General features: G+C 45.3%; 1 long non-coding RNA gene across 2 annotated transcripts; it reads left to right on the top strand.

The window, feature by feature from the left end:
- Positions 1 to 6,191: 6,191 nt before the first annotated feature.
- On the top strand, positions 6,192 to 8,317 carry LOC125398429 (uncharacterized). Of its 2 annotated transcripts, XR_015004524.2 has the most exons (4): positions 6,192 to 6,365; positions 6,444 to 6,523; positions 6,646 to 6,719; positions 7,026 to 8,317. It is a non-coding gene; the product is annotated as an uncharacterized LOC125398429 (long non-coding RNA). The 2 variants fall into 2 exon arrangements; XR_015004523.2 differs by having other exon boundaries at positions 6,444 to 6,719.
- The last annotated feature ends 6,812 nt before the right edge of the window (positions 8,318 to 15,129 follow it).

The following is a 15,129-nucleotide window of genomic DNA, read 5'->3' as shown; positions in this document are numbered from 1 at the left end:
TGTGAGGTGACATTTGGGGACAAGGGTTGAGGCGGTCTCAGAGTTCAGGAGTATGGAGGGTGGCTATAGGTAGGGTCTGGGTGCTGGGATGCCCCAGGGTTATCCCCACATCTCCCTAACCACTTATAACTCTGATTCCCACCTGTCACTAGCCTTGCCCAGCCATGTACCTTAAACAGGTTTTGCCCCTTTAGACAGAAGCTCTCCCAGCTGTTGGCCTTCCCACCCTTGCAGCTTCCCGGCTGTGTATACTCTGGCTAAGAGGTGAAACCATTCCCACCTGGGTCCATTCATGGACTAGGCATGGTATAAGAAACGTCAGGCCGTGTATCCAAATCCTCCCTAACTGTTGGAATTCCTTCCATATGCCTACGTTGACTAAAACTCTTGTTGAGATGTTATCAGTGTCCCCTATCTGGTGGGAGAGCAGTTCTGGGAAGGAGCAGTCTCAGGAGGGGGGGACATTCCTGATGGGGGCAGTCCTAGGGGCTCTTCTCATACATTGAACCTGGTCTAGACCTTGCCTGGACCTCACCTGCACTGAGACTCGCATAAAACCTAGAGCCTGGGATTTGAAGTCCTCAGAAGCCATAGAATTCATAGCTGGAATGTCACTTTGTAACTGGTTTCTGTCTCTGCCCTGATCACTACCCAGGGTTCTCCATGTTCCCACCTTTGAAGTCTCTGTGTGGCCCAAGGGAAGAGGTCTTTCTGTCCCATTCAGGTTTCTCCCTTCTCTGGACCTTGAACTCAGCAGCCCACGTACCGAAGACCCGAAGACGTGGGTGGAAGAGGACTGGAGCACCTGTCATGCCATCCATCCCCACCCCCACTCTGCAGTGAGGGCATTGCTGGTGGGGAGCTGACCCTGGGCAGCTGGTTTCCTGCCTTGTCCTGCTGCTGCTTTTCTGCCATGGTTAGGAATTAACTTTTTTTTTTTAAATTTTACTGATTTTTGTTGAGCTCTATATTTTTCTCTGCTCTCCTCCCTTCCTCTCCCCTCCCCTTCAATCTTCTCCCAAGGTCTCCATGCTCCCAATTTACTCAGGAGATCTTGTCTTTTTCTACTTCCCATGTAGATTAGATCCACGTATGTCTCTCTTAGAGTCTTATTGTTGTCTAGGTTCTCTGGGATTGTGATTTGTGGGCTGGTTTTCTTTGCTTTATTTTTGAAAACCACTTATGAGTGAGTACATGTGATAATTGTCTCTCTGGGTCTGGGTTACCTCACTCAAAATGATGTTTTCTAGCTCCATCCATTGCCTGCAAAATTCAAGATGTCGTTATTTTTTTCTGCTGTGTAATACTCTGTTGTGTAAATGCACCACATTTTCCTTATAGAAATGAACTCTTAAGAGTCAGAGGTTTCTCTGCAGGCAGTGGGGTGGGTGTGGGTTTAAAACTGGGATCTTCTGGATCTTTGAAGTCATTCTATGACCCAGGTAAATGTCACTTACTGAGGCCAACCTTTCCCTCGTGGCCTAAGTCCCTCAGTTGGTGTCAGCCTTCCTGTCTAGTTCCTACAAATCCCATTCCCTGGTTACTGGCCCTCTCCCTCCAGGGTTCTCTCCATCCCACATCAAAGCCTGGTCCAGAATGAAGGAGCCTCCTCTGCCCTGTGTGAGCTGTGTCGGCATCTTCCAGCCAGAGACCCTGGTCCTGTTGCCATCTCTCTCATCTCCCATGATGCACTTCTGTGCTGAGAAAGGAGCTGGAGCAGCTGTCCCCGACTTGGGGAGCAAAGGGGACTCCTGCCTCCTCCACCTCACACCTGGCTGCCTGAATTCCTATCCTTCTGGTGTGGGCACACAACAGGGATTTGACAGTGACTTCCTGTGTGAGATTCAGCATCACTGTCGTCACTGCCCAGGACCACATAGGTCCTTGGATGCAGATATCTACTTTATCTGACTCTTTCCATAGGGCCCATGTCTGTGGACTTCTGGCAGCTGGGCCCTGGCTGGAACTTTTCAGTCTAGGTGTTTAGATTGGTGCTGGTCACAGGCCTCAGCTGCTCACCAGAGTGTAATCTAGTTGCTGGAATACTTAACTCTCTGAGTGCTGCCCTCTCCTCTCCTCCCTGGGCTTCCAGCCCCACCTAAGGACATGCCTCAGGTCCTTGCAGGTTCTTGCCTGCTCATCTACGGGGGCTCTAGGCTTCCCTCTCCTGGGTGCTCCCATCAATATCCTGACTTGCTAGGCAGGCCACATCCTTGGCTTCCTTTGTGGTCTAAAGCAGGTGAGGAATATCATCAGCTTGTGTTCTCAGTTTCTGGACGGCTGTGACCTTGAGCAAACCTCCCAGCCTCAGTTTCCCCATCTGGAGTGATAGGTAGACTAGATGAGTATCTTGTTTCTGGGACTGTTTCCAGGAACCCCCTTAGGGGTTCGGAGCTCTGCTCACTCTTTCGCCCCATTGCCATTTATGATTAACTTAACTTGTGATTCAGTGTCGGGGCTCGATTCATCACAGCGATGATCGGAGACTTCTTGGACTACCCTGGGCTCCTCATCCAGGCCTCAGAGCCCTGAAATCTTCAGCTTGATCTGGCTCATTCAGCTAAAATAATCCAGTGGCTTACCTCTGCAGAACAGCAGCTCATGACAGCCTCGCAGGTCCCATGCCCCTTGCCCCTGAGACCACTTGGCCTCCCCACCTCTGCACCCTGTAGAAGGTCTCCCTCCCTTCCCAGTAGGACTCAATGTCACCCCTTCTAAGATCAGTTGAGCCCTTTAAAGCAAGAACCAGCCTGAAACTGTTAGGCCAGTATTTTAGTTTGCCAATTGTGTGTCTTGTCCCTGCCCAGGGAGCCACAAGGCTCCCCTGCCCTTGCATCCCATAGGATTCCCTACTCATCCTGTTAGGGCCCTACCCTGTCCTTCTTGACGCTAAGCGCTTGTCATCTGTTGACTCAAAGCCCTCTGTTGGGCTCCTTCTACCTTTCCCCTACACTGAGAGTAGGGCCCTGGTTGTTTCTAGTAGATTGACCTATGGGCCTCAAGGCTGCTTCTCCTCCTGTGGGAACACTAAGGCTCAGGGACAAAGGTCTTGCTCAAGGTCACATTATGAAGTCTTGTTGCCCCCTTTCTCCTTCCTATCTTATTTATCTCCCCTCAGCCTTCTCTCCTTTCTCTGCCCTTCCCTTTTTCCTTCCCATCCTTCCAGCCCCCACCATACTTCTTACTCCTCTCCCACAGTTCTCTGTGGGATGCTCTGAATTTCAAGGTGTTGGGTTGGGATGGGGGGATGGACTGCTTTGCCAGTTCTCAGCCTTTCCTCAGTGCACATCTGTATTCCAGAGGCAGGAAGCTATGGTTTGGAGTAGCAGCAGTGGGTACTGGGGTTGAATGACTTCAGGGCTGTATCAGGCCAAGCTGCACCTTGAGCCTGGGGCAGTTAGAAAACACCTGTTTGGAAGCCTTGTACCTATTTCCAGAGGAGAGGCTCCCATCCTGAGTCATTCCCTGTGAACTCTGGCTCTGCCCCTGCTAGCATCTCTTCTCAATCAGGTCCTCACCACTCTGACTTACACTGTTGTTGCTGATCGTGGCCGTGGGGCAAAGCGGTGGGCTTGGGACCTTTCTTTCTATGCTTGCTCCCTCTGAGTCCTGCCTGGTGGCAGTAGAGACTGGGAAGAGGGCATATCCAGGAGGGCATTCTGTGGGATACAGACCCCTGCTGTTCGGGCATCCACCCTGACATCCACCCTGGCATCCACCCTGGCATTCAGGTCTCTATTCCTGAAACTCTGAGTGCTTGCCTCCCCTGTGTCCTTTGTGGAGGAAACCCTGACCCAGTAACTCTTGCCTCGCCTAACTACTCCACATCAGTTCTTTTCTTGGGAGGCCCAGACTGATCCGCTTGGAGGAGAGAAGGCACTGGTGCCCAGAGTAAGTCTATGACATCATGTATTTCCTATCCAGCCATCTGTGGTCTCGTAGCACTGCCAGGTGATGGCCCTTTCTGAGGACTCCACGGAGCAGTCCTACCCCTGGGTTCCATCCCAAGAGGCCTCCAGGTCCACAGAGCTGTACCACTTGTGTATCTACTAAGCCTACCCCTCCCCAGAGGGCCATGGAGTACCTAGAGGGGCCCAGGACTGCAGTTGGGAATCTCCGGGTGGGGGTGGGGGTAAGAAGGAGGGAAGGGCTCTCCCTTTCAGAATGCATAGAGTTCTAGCTGTGCCAGATCTGGTCTTGAAGGACGCTGGCTGCTCTTGAGTCTTCTTTCGGGTAAGAGGAGGAAGTACTTATTTCACCTGGTGTGTGAGAGACCACCCCAAAGCCTAGGTAAGCCTGTTCCTTTAATCACCTCCAGAAGACCCTGAAATGAAACCAAGAATCTGCAGTGGTACTAGGCCTGCTGGGTAATATGAGGTCCAAGGGCAGTGTCTGATGCTCCCGGGTAGGCCAGCTTTTCCCAAGTGACAGAACTAGGGCTGGGAAGAGGAGGGGGTCAGGGCAGCCTCAGGCCTGAGCAACTTCTAAATCCCCATTGCCCAGAAGGTCTGGGCTAGTCCTTAACCAGTTTAAAGGACAATCATTAGGTACCTTGGAATACGTACTTGGCAAAAGTCTGACTTACCAACACATAGATTGCTGCTGCCTGTCCCTGTTTGAACTTCGGCACAGAGGCTGTGCCTTAATCTAGTTCACCCAGCAATTGCAATTCCGTGGGTTCGGGCCCACTTCTCGTAGCGGCCTGACCACTCAGGCCACAGTCTGGCAGGAATTGCTCCTGCAGGCACTGGCCCTGTCGCTGCCTCTAAATGTAGCTTTAACTAGATCTCTACTCTATTTATGAATAAGACTTGAGAGTCAAAGGCTGGGGAGGAAATCTGTGAGCTCAGAGACTGAGTAGCAGCTAGCTAACCTCTCTCCTTGTGGGTGTCCATGGAGGAGGACCTGTGCTTCCGCTTGGCCAAATCAGAGAATGCTGTGCCACTCCAAACCCCACCCGATACTTCCTCTGTCTCTATATCTCTCCCATGCACTCTGATTACTTTCTGTTGTCTAGTTGCTGACACAGCCTCCTGACCCAAGGTTAATTTTATCTAATTAACACAAATGCAAACTCAGGGTTCACAGTGTGATCAAATATCCCCCAATATGCCTCCTCCATAGCGGCCAGGATGCTAAAGGATGTGCCATGTATTTTATCAACAGCGTATTAGTGCTTACCAAGTGAGAGAGCTTATAAATGGCTTATATAAATGCTCAATAAAGGCACTTTGGTTATTGCCTTCCTCAAGTTTATCTTTCAGGCTTGGCCTTCATGGAAAAGTGGAAGCAGGCAGGACAGGGTGGAGGGAACTTCCGTGGGAAAGGATGGAGGGAGCTGGCTCACTGCTCGGACCACCTCCTGGAGGAAGTCTTGATAGGACCAGATGGAGTGACTTGAACCCATTGGTTCAAAAGGTGATGATTGGAAGCTTAAATGGGACGAACTTCAGAGTGCCGTATAGCAAGATGTTACTAGGTTATGGACTAGAAAAACAGTTTCATAAATTTTTTAAGATCTATTATAATAAAACCAAATACTGATTTTTGAGAGGAGGAAGTTATTTTTCTTGTCTAGGGATAAATAAAATTTCTCAGATTCACAAGATTTGGGCTCCAACTCCTTCTCATCGCTGCCCTGAGTTTATTTTGTGTGGTCAAAATCCCAGTGATGACTCTCGTGTATCAACTTTCTGAGCTGTCCCACTCAGCAGGCAGTTACCTGGTCTCATTTGACTAGCAGGCTGGCTTCAGTTATGTGAGCCAGGGTCACCTGGGAACTTCCTACTTACTGTAATTTTGTGTGGGGGAGGGGGCGGGAGCACTCAGATTTGAGTAATCAAGTGTTCCGTGCAATGACTTTGGGGTCCTCTTCAGTAGAGCCCACATTCTGATGGAAGTATGCGGGAAAAGCTATATTCCCCAATTTTAGATCAAAGAACTCTTAGAGGGAAACCTTTTGCAAACTACAAAACCTTTATCATAACGCCAGAACCTGCTCACTCCCCACGGAAAGAGAAGAGCAGCAGGAATGTTGGAATACAGACAGTTTATAGAAAATACAGAAAATGTTAGATGCAACCATAGGTCGACCAATTAGAACAGACAAAATGTCCACAGACTGCAAGAGCAGAATGGCATGTTTACAGAAGAGGTTAAGGGTTGGCCAGTCTCTTGAGATCACAGCACTTTTGGTGTCATGTGTTCAACACCAGTGTGACGGGTTTTACATACCTCATGCTTTGTCATCTCCAAGGTTGGAACCCCACTGTGGCAGACTTTCCACGTCCCTGCTCTACAGTTCCTAAGGCAACCGGGAGATCAGTTAATCCCTTAGCAAGCATTGGGTGTTAACCCAGATCCAGGTGAGGAGTTTTAATTTTCATGGCCACTCCAGTGGCTGTTTTCTTTTATGGTTTGTTCATTTTTTTTTTTTTTGACAGGATCTCTCATATGGTAGCCCAAGTTGTTGAGCTTCCGTACAGTCTTCGTGCCCGAGCCTCCCAAATGTGGGATCACAAGGGTGAGCCCCAGGCTAGTGCCAAATTGCTGTCAACAAACTTCCAAAGCCATTTCTGCCTTTAACATGCCCATCAGCTGGAGAGATGGCTCGGAAGCTAAGAGCGTGGTTTTGCTTCTGCATAGGACCCAGGCTCTGTTCCAGCACCTGTATCGTGGCTCACAATCATCTGGAACTCCAGTTTCCAGGAGATCTGATGGTAATATTACCTTCCCGACTTTGCCGTAGATGCCACCTATGAAGGTGGATTATTAATAGTTGCCTAGGTTATTTGAACATTTATTTTTTTTCCTGCCTTATTTTTCTATACATATCAGGTAGAGGTTTCAGCCAGGGTGGAAAATTCGACCTCTGCCTTCACTCTGTGTGTGTGTTCTGTCCTCTTTTTTTGTGCTACCACCCCCACCCCCCTTCACTTGGTACACATTAACCATGTAAGGAATGTTTGCTCAGAATTGGCAATGTCAACTGATACCCAAACCTCCCTATTCTCCTTTCTCTTCAGGCTGGTGGGATGACAAAATAGAGCCAAAGGTTACAAGGCACCCAGGAGCCCAATGTTGCAGTATTATGTGTGAGCCAACTGTCAGCTTTCACGGTGCCCTGTTCCAGATCCTGGAAGCAATACCTCACATCAGCCACCCCTGGAGCTTCTTTTCCGCATACTGAGGGGAGTTGGGAGTTCCCTGGTTAAATGGTCTTTCCTGGTGTCATCTTGGTTTGCCTGTCATCTTGGTTTGCTGGCTTCCGAATCTTTAGCGTCACCCCAACAACTGTTCTTGGGTTTTGTTTGTTTGAGGAGGATTTTTTTGGACCTGAAAAGACTTGAACTTGTCTTTGTCAACAGGGACAGTGTGTCTAGTCTGGTGGCTCTGAGGGCTTTGCCTGGCAACTAACCAAACCCCGCCTCCTCTCATGAGGTCTTGTCAGAGAGTCTTTTCTCAGCAGGGAGTCTCACACACCCCCCCCTCAACGGTCAGGAAAAGGGTCCCAATGAAGCCTGCTGCAGACATTCATCTGGAAAGATGTCTTGTTTCTGTGTATGGGGAGAAGGGCCACCGGGAGCCCAGCAGCCAGTGAACAAAGGCCGCAGAAGAGAACAGCTTCATCAAGACTTCCCTGCTGACTGTTTTATTATGTCCATATGATTATCTTTCGGAGTAAGGAAAAGCAACAGGCTATCTCCTTTCAGTCATTACACTGTTTCTTAGCAAGGAGTGCCAAGTCCAGGTGAAAACATGGTTCCCCGTGGACTGTGGTTCCCTTTACCTGTAAGTAACACGTTTATTGTGGTTCTTACATCTCTGGGTGTGTTCCTACGGTGTTAGGTGGCAAAGCAGGCCCTTAAGATGGCGAAACAGCCACGAGTACCTTGAGCATAAGCTATCACAGCCAGCCCTGGGGAAACAGAAAAACTAGAGCAGGTTTCAGAAACCACATGACTGGGAGGGGTGGGCGGAGCTTATTTATCAGGTGACTGCAGCCTTACTCAGCCCTTACTCAGTCCTCCCTAAAAGGTCATCCACCACCTACCAAAGGACATCTGCTACCCATAAACTGGCCTGATTGTGACTGGCACATCCCCCTCAAGTCAGGCACGGCCTGGCACCCTTTCTGCTATCCGAGACGGGGGAAAAACCTCCCTGAGAGGACGGGATCTGCCCTTTAAGCCTTTAGGATCGCTGTTAACGCTTACAGCAATCTTATTGTTTGTCTCCCTGGCTGAACTGTACCTCTGTACTCTGGTGAGACAGCCTGGAAACTTATCCCTCAGTAAACTTTATTTTCTACCCCCTACCCTCAGTGGTCTGTTTGACTTTGATGAGTTTTCTTAAGACAAAGGAAGGATAAAAAGGTCTTTGAAGCTGGGTGGTAATGGTGCACACCTTTTAATCCCAACACTCATGAGGCAGAGGCAGGCAATCTGAGTGCCAAGCTAGCCTGGTCTACTAAGTGAGTTCCCGGGCAGCCAGTTGCAGAGTTAAAAAAGAAACCCTGTGTCAAAAAAAAAAAAAAAATGAGTTCTTACTAGCAACACAATTTTCAACTTCATGGATAATACAAAATATTGGGAACTGAGAGTATCCACATATAAAATTCAGTTACATGAGCTTTAATGTAGCTTTGGGGTTAATAGCATTGTAAACTAATTCTCTACACTCACCAACACAAGGCGGACTGCTTCCCAGCTGTCCACTGGGCTGGGGACAGGGCCTCCTGTGCCTGTTCCTGATATCTTTCAAATTGTCTCCCACAACAAGGATGTCCAGAGAAGCAAGAAAAGTAACTTCTCCCCCCTCTCAAAATTTGGTTTTATTATAATGGACAATTCATGAAACTGTTTTCCTAGTCCCTACCCTAATAACATCTTGCTATATGGCACGCTGAAGTTCGTCACATTTAAGCATCCAATCATCAGTTTTTGGCCAATGGGTCCATTTGATCCTGTGAAGACCAAGCATGTGAGTCAACTCTCTCCAACCTTTCCCATGGAAGCTCCTTCCACCCTGTCCTGCCTGCTTCTACTTTTCCATTAAGGCCGAAGTGCCTTTATTGAGCATTTATATAAACCATTGATAGTCAGTTTTCCCACTTAGTAAACCTGACCAAACACACTGTCGATAAAATACATGGTGTATCCTTCAGCATCCTGGCCGCTATGGGAAGAGGCATGTTGAGTTTGAGCAAACTAGAGTCTCGGGCTAGGTTTTTCATCCCAGAAGGCAGTCGGGTAAACTCCTAGCCAGGGTGGTCAAAGGAACCAGATTCAGTGTGAAGGTTCTGTGTTCCGGGCAGTCCCAGAGGATGACTACCACACTTTAGATAGAAACAGTGTCTAAAGTGGACTGATAAGACGAATCCATGGAAGGATGATAGGGTGTGAGATTGGGTGGGTGGGGAGGATCTTGGAGTTCAGGGAAGGAAGCTGTATGATCAGAAAAACTGTATGAAAAATTTGTGTGATTAAACCAGATTTTAAGAAGGAGTATTGAAAGAGGTACTCAGGACACACAGAAGGCTTACTTTGGTGTCTTGCAGTAGCCACACATGGTGTGGTCACTTTGGTGGCTCTGAAGTTACATATGAAGGAGTCACTAAAACTTTCCTCTCTTTGGCCGATCATAATGCAGGGTAGATATTGGTGGAGGTATTTGAGTGGGATTATAATCTGAAGGAATAAAGCTAAGTTTTTAAATTTGCACACCAGGTTAGGATAAGGTCTTTTACTGTAAACGGGGTCGCAGGTCATCTCTAGAAAGTGGCAAGTGTACAGTGGGGAGGGAGAAAGGCCTTAATTAAGCAAATGCTCTTGGAATTCTTGACTCTCAACTGCTGAGTCAGAGTCCATTGTGTGTGGCTCTGTGCTGGGCAGAGGAGACTTCAGGGGCATCGTCCTAGTTCCGGGCAGTTATGGAGAGAACCACCAGTCTCTGTCCCTTCCTGCCACACTTACAAAATGCCTGGGACTACATGGTGTGCAAAGAGCAACAAATTCTCAAAGTTCAGGAGGCAGAATGTTTAAGGGCAGAGTCTGAAGACGGCCACAGTCATGTGCATCTGTGTAACCCTCACCCCTGCTCCTAGACAGGATGGAGGATGAGCTGAGCCCTTAACCAATGGCAACCACTTCTGCATACTGCCGTCCACCATGTTTGCTGTCTGTCCTACGCAAGTCTGCTGTCACCTAGGATCTCGCCAAGCCTCCAAGGACACGACTGGACAAGTGCCGTTATTTCCAGAAGACATGAGTGAGGTGCACACAGGGCCCTGAAGAGAAGACAGATACATTAAGCTGCCCTCAACACAGTAGACAAAGAAGCCATAATGTGTTTCCATGACAGAGAGTTATCAGAAAGTAATACTGACCCATGTTTTTTGAAGAAGCCAAGGACAGTGGTCACCCTTGCGGGACCAGAGAAAAGAGAAAGGGAAGGGACAGAGATGGGGAAAGAATAGGAAGGAGCCATCTGGGACATGGAGGCTTTGGGCGGGCTCGCTGTACAAAAATGCTTCAGGTTTGTGTATAATTTGTATACGCTCACATAAGCTTCCGCATACACAATTATGTCTCAGTTACCTCAAGGGGCTGGAAGTGGTTCAACAGTTAAGAACTGGACTTACTATTCTTGCTAAGGCTGCAACTTGGTTCCTGGCACCTGCATTAGACAGTTTACAATTGCCTGGAACCCCAACTCCAAGACGTCCAATCCTCTCTTCTGAACTTTGCTGGTATCCACACCCCCACACATATTATACATAATCACTCAGAAGACAAATAGGGATAATTTGAATTTTTCCTTTCTTGTTTATGTGTGTGCATCCCTTAAAAACACATGTGAATAATTTGGGGGAATGCTTTGCCTTTGAGGCAGGAATAGAGGCATAAGGCCACCTAGCTAGTTCTGGGCTCTGAATAAAAAAGAAAAATTTCTTGTCAAGAAACAAAACAAGGGGCTAGAGAGATGGCTAAATGGTTGAGAACTTTTACTGTTCTTGCAGAAGGTCTGGGTTTGGTTCCCAGCACTGCACTGTGGCTCACAATCATTCTGGCACGCATCACGTATACGCATACATACATTCATGCAGGCAAAAACAAAAGCAAAAAACCACTCATGCACATACACACAGATCTTAGTCTAAAAAATGAAACAAAACATTCATCAAGTGGCATCAAAAAAATAAAAGAGCCTGCTGGAGATTTAAAACATGGCTTACAGTCAAGCGATGGTGGCATATGCCTTTAATCCCAGCAGTTGGGAGGCAGAGGCAGGGGGAACCTCTGTGAGTTCGAGGCCAGTCTGGTCTACAGAGTGAGTTTCAGGACAAAACAAGGAGATCTCTGTGGGTCCAGGTATGAGTCTGGGACCTCAGAGGGAGTAAGCTTGAGCCAGGTCCTCTGTAGGTCTGGGCACACCTGAGTCTGGTAACTCCGAGGGAGTAGACTAGAGCCAGAGTCATTTACAGGACCAAGCCCAAACCTGGGACCTCTGCAGGAATGGATCCAGACCAGGGACATTTATAGAAACAGGTCTGAGTCTACAACCTAGGCTAGAGCAGGCCTGAGACAGCAAACCCCAAGGGAGTGGAACAGAGTCCAGGAGCACTGAGTGACCTTCAGGAACACAGAGAGACCAAAGGGGTAACTAGAACCATGGCACTGACTGTACCATGAGGAACAACCATCTGAGACTTGGATTCACTGGCACTTAAAAGATTAATCAACAGAATCTCAGACAGCCCCAACCACAGCCCTTAGAGGAAAAGATGAGTTGAAAAGGTAAGAACACATAAACACCACAAAGAGCAACATGACACTAGTAGATCCTAAAGACCCTACAACAGCACGACTTGAACAGCCAAATATAGATGAAGCAGAAGAAAATGACCTAAAAAATAACTTCAGGAGAATGTTTGAAGCTCTTAAAGAGGAAATGAGAAATTCCCTTAAAGAAATGGAGGAAAAGACAAATAAAAAATTGGAAGACATCAGCAAATCCCTTAAAGAAAACCAAGAAAAAGCAATCAAATATACAAAAGAAACTATTCAAGACTTGAAAACAGAAGTAGAGACAATAAAGAAAACACAAGCCAAGGGAATTAAAGAAACAGAAATCATGAGAAAATGATTAGGAACCACAAATACAAACATGAAGAGCAGAAAGAGATGGAAGAGAGAATCTCAAGCACTGAAGATACAATAGAGAAAACAGACTCATCAATCAAAGAAAACATTAAATTTAACAAAGGCTTAACCCAAAATATCCAGGAAATATGGGATACCATAAAAAGGTCAAACCTAAGAATAATAGGTATAGAAGAAGGAGAAGAAGTTCAACTCAAAAGCACAAAAAATATATTTAACAAAATCACAGAAGAAAACGTTCCCAACCTAAAGAAAGATATGCCTGTGAAGATACAAGAAGCTTACAGAACACCAAATAGACTGGATCAAAAAAAATGTCCCCTCACCACATAATAATCAAAACACTAAACATACAGAGAAAAGAAAGAATATTAAGAGCTTCAAAGGAAAAAGACCAAGTAACATATAAAGGTAGACCTATAAGAATTACACCTGACTTTTCATTGCAGATAATGAAAGCCAGAAGTCATGGTCAAGCGTTATGTAGAAATTAAGAGACCATGGATGCCAGCCCAGACTGCCATACCCAACAAACCTTTCAATTACCATAGAAGGACAAAACAAGATATTCCATGACAAAACCAGATTTAACTAACACCTAGTCACAAACCCAGCCCTACACAAAATGCTAGAAGGAAAACTCCAACCAAAGGAAGTTGGCTACACCAACAAAAACACAGACAATTGGTGGTCTCATAGCAGCAAATCCCAAAGAAGGAGAAGACACACAAATTAACATCACCAACAATGAAAACTAAATTAACAGGTGATAACAATCACTGGTCATTATTATTTCTTGATATAAATGGACTCAATTCACCTATAAAAAGGCACAGGCTAACAGATTGCATAAGAAAACAGAATCCATCCTTCTTCTGCACACAAGAAACACACCTCAACCTCAAAGACAGACATCATCTCAGAGTAAAGAGTTGGAAAAAATATTCCAATAAAATGGACCTAAGAAACAAGCAAGTATAGCTATCCTAATTTCTAACAAAATAGACCTATGCCCCAAATACAAGGGCACCCTCCTATGTAAAAGAAACACTTTTGAAGTTTAAATAATACATTAAGCCCCACACACTAATAATGGGAGACTTCAATACTCCCCTGGACACACCACTGGACAGGTCAGTCAGACAAAAAATGAACAGAGAAATAAGGGAACTAACAGATTTTATGACTCAAATGGACTTAACAGATGTCTATATAATATTCCATCCGAACAGAAAAGAATGTAACTTCTTCTCAGCACCTCATGGAACCTTCTCAAAAATTGATCACATACTTGGTAACAAAACAAACCTCAACAAATAAAAAAAATTGGAATAACCCCCATGTATCTTATCAGATCACCATAGTCTAAAACTAAAACTCAACATCAATACTAATTCCAGAAAGACCACAAACACATGGAAATTAAACACTGCTCACCTGAATCATCACTGGGTCAAGGAAGAAATAAAGAAAGAAATTAAAGACTTCCTGAAATTCAATGAAAATGACCACACAACATACCCTTATGGGACATAATGAAAGCAGTGTTAAGAGGAAAGTTCATAGCACTAAATGCCTACATAAAGAAGCTGGAAAAATCCCACACAAATGAATTAACAGAACATTTGAAAACTTTAGAACAAAAAGAAGCAAACTCACTCAAAAGAACTAGACAGCAGAAAATAATCAAATTGAGAGCTGAAATCAACAAAATAAAAATAAAGAAAACAATACAAAGAATCAATGAGACAAAGAGTTGGTTCTTTGAGAAAACCAACAAAATAGACAAACCTTTATCCAAACTAAACAAAAGGCAGAGAGAGAACATCCAAAATAACAAAATCAGAAATGAAAAGGGGACATAACAACAGACATGGAGGAAATGCAGAGGATCATCAGGTATTTCGAAAACCTGTACTCCACAAAACTGAAAAACCTAAAGGAAATGGACAACTTTCTAGATAAATATCACTTACCAAAATTAAATCAAGACCAGACAAACAAATTAAACAGACCTATAACTGCTGAAGAAATAGAAACAGTTATCAAAAGTCTCCCAACCAAACAAAGCTCAGAATTCTACAAGATTTTCAAAGAAGAACTAATACCAATATTCCTCAAATTATTCCACACAATAGAAACAGAAGGAACATTGCCAAATTCTTCTTATGAGGCTACAATTACCCGGATACCTAAACCACAGAAAGACATTACTAAGAAAGAGAATTACAGACAAATCTCACTCATGAACATTGATGCAAAAATACTAAATAAAATACTGGTAAATTATATCCAAGGACACATCAGAATCATCATCCACCATGATCATGTTGGCTTCATCCCAGAGATGCAGGGATGGTTCAACATATGAAAATCTGTCAACATAATCCACCATTTAAACAAACTGAAAATAAAAACCACTTGATCATCTCATTAGATGCCAAAAAAGCTTTTGACAAAATACAACATCCCTTCATGATAAAGGTCTTGGACATAGCAGGGATACAAGGAACAAAGCTAAACATAATAAAGGCAATATACAGCAAGCCAACAGCCAACATCAAACTAAATGGAAAGAAACTCCCAGAGATCCCACTGAAATCAGGAACAAGACAAGGTTGTCCACTCTCTCCATATCTATCCAATATAGTTCTTGAGGTCCTAGCTAGAGCAATAAGACACCAAAAGGAGATCAAAGGTATACAAATTGGAAAAGAAGAAGTCAAACTCTCACTATTTGCTGATGATATGATAGTTTACATAAGTGACACCAGAAATTCTAACAAGGAACTTCTACAACCCATAAACACTTTCAGTAATGTATCAGGATACAAAATTAACTGAAAAAAAATTAGTAACCCTCCTGTACACACATGATAAAAGTACTGGGAAAGAAATCGGAGAAACATCACCCTTCACAATAGCCACAAATAGCATAAAATATCTCGGAGTAGATCTAACCAAA

This window comes from Myodes glareolus, chromosome 11 (genome assembly GCF_982192425.1).
Source record: "Myodes glareolus chromosome 11, mMyoGla1.1, whole genome shotgun sequence".
NCBI lineage: Eukaryota > Metazoa > Chordata > Mammalia > Rodentia > Cricetidae > Myodes > Myodes glareolus.
This window is presented reverse-complemented; position numbering and strand designations above follow the sequence as displayed.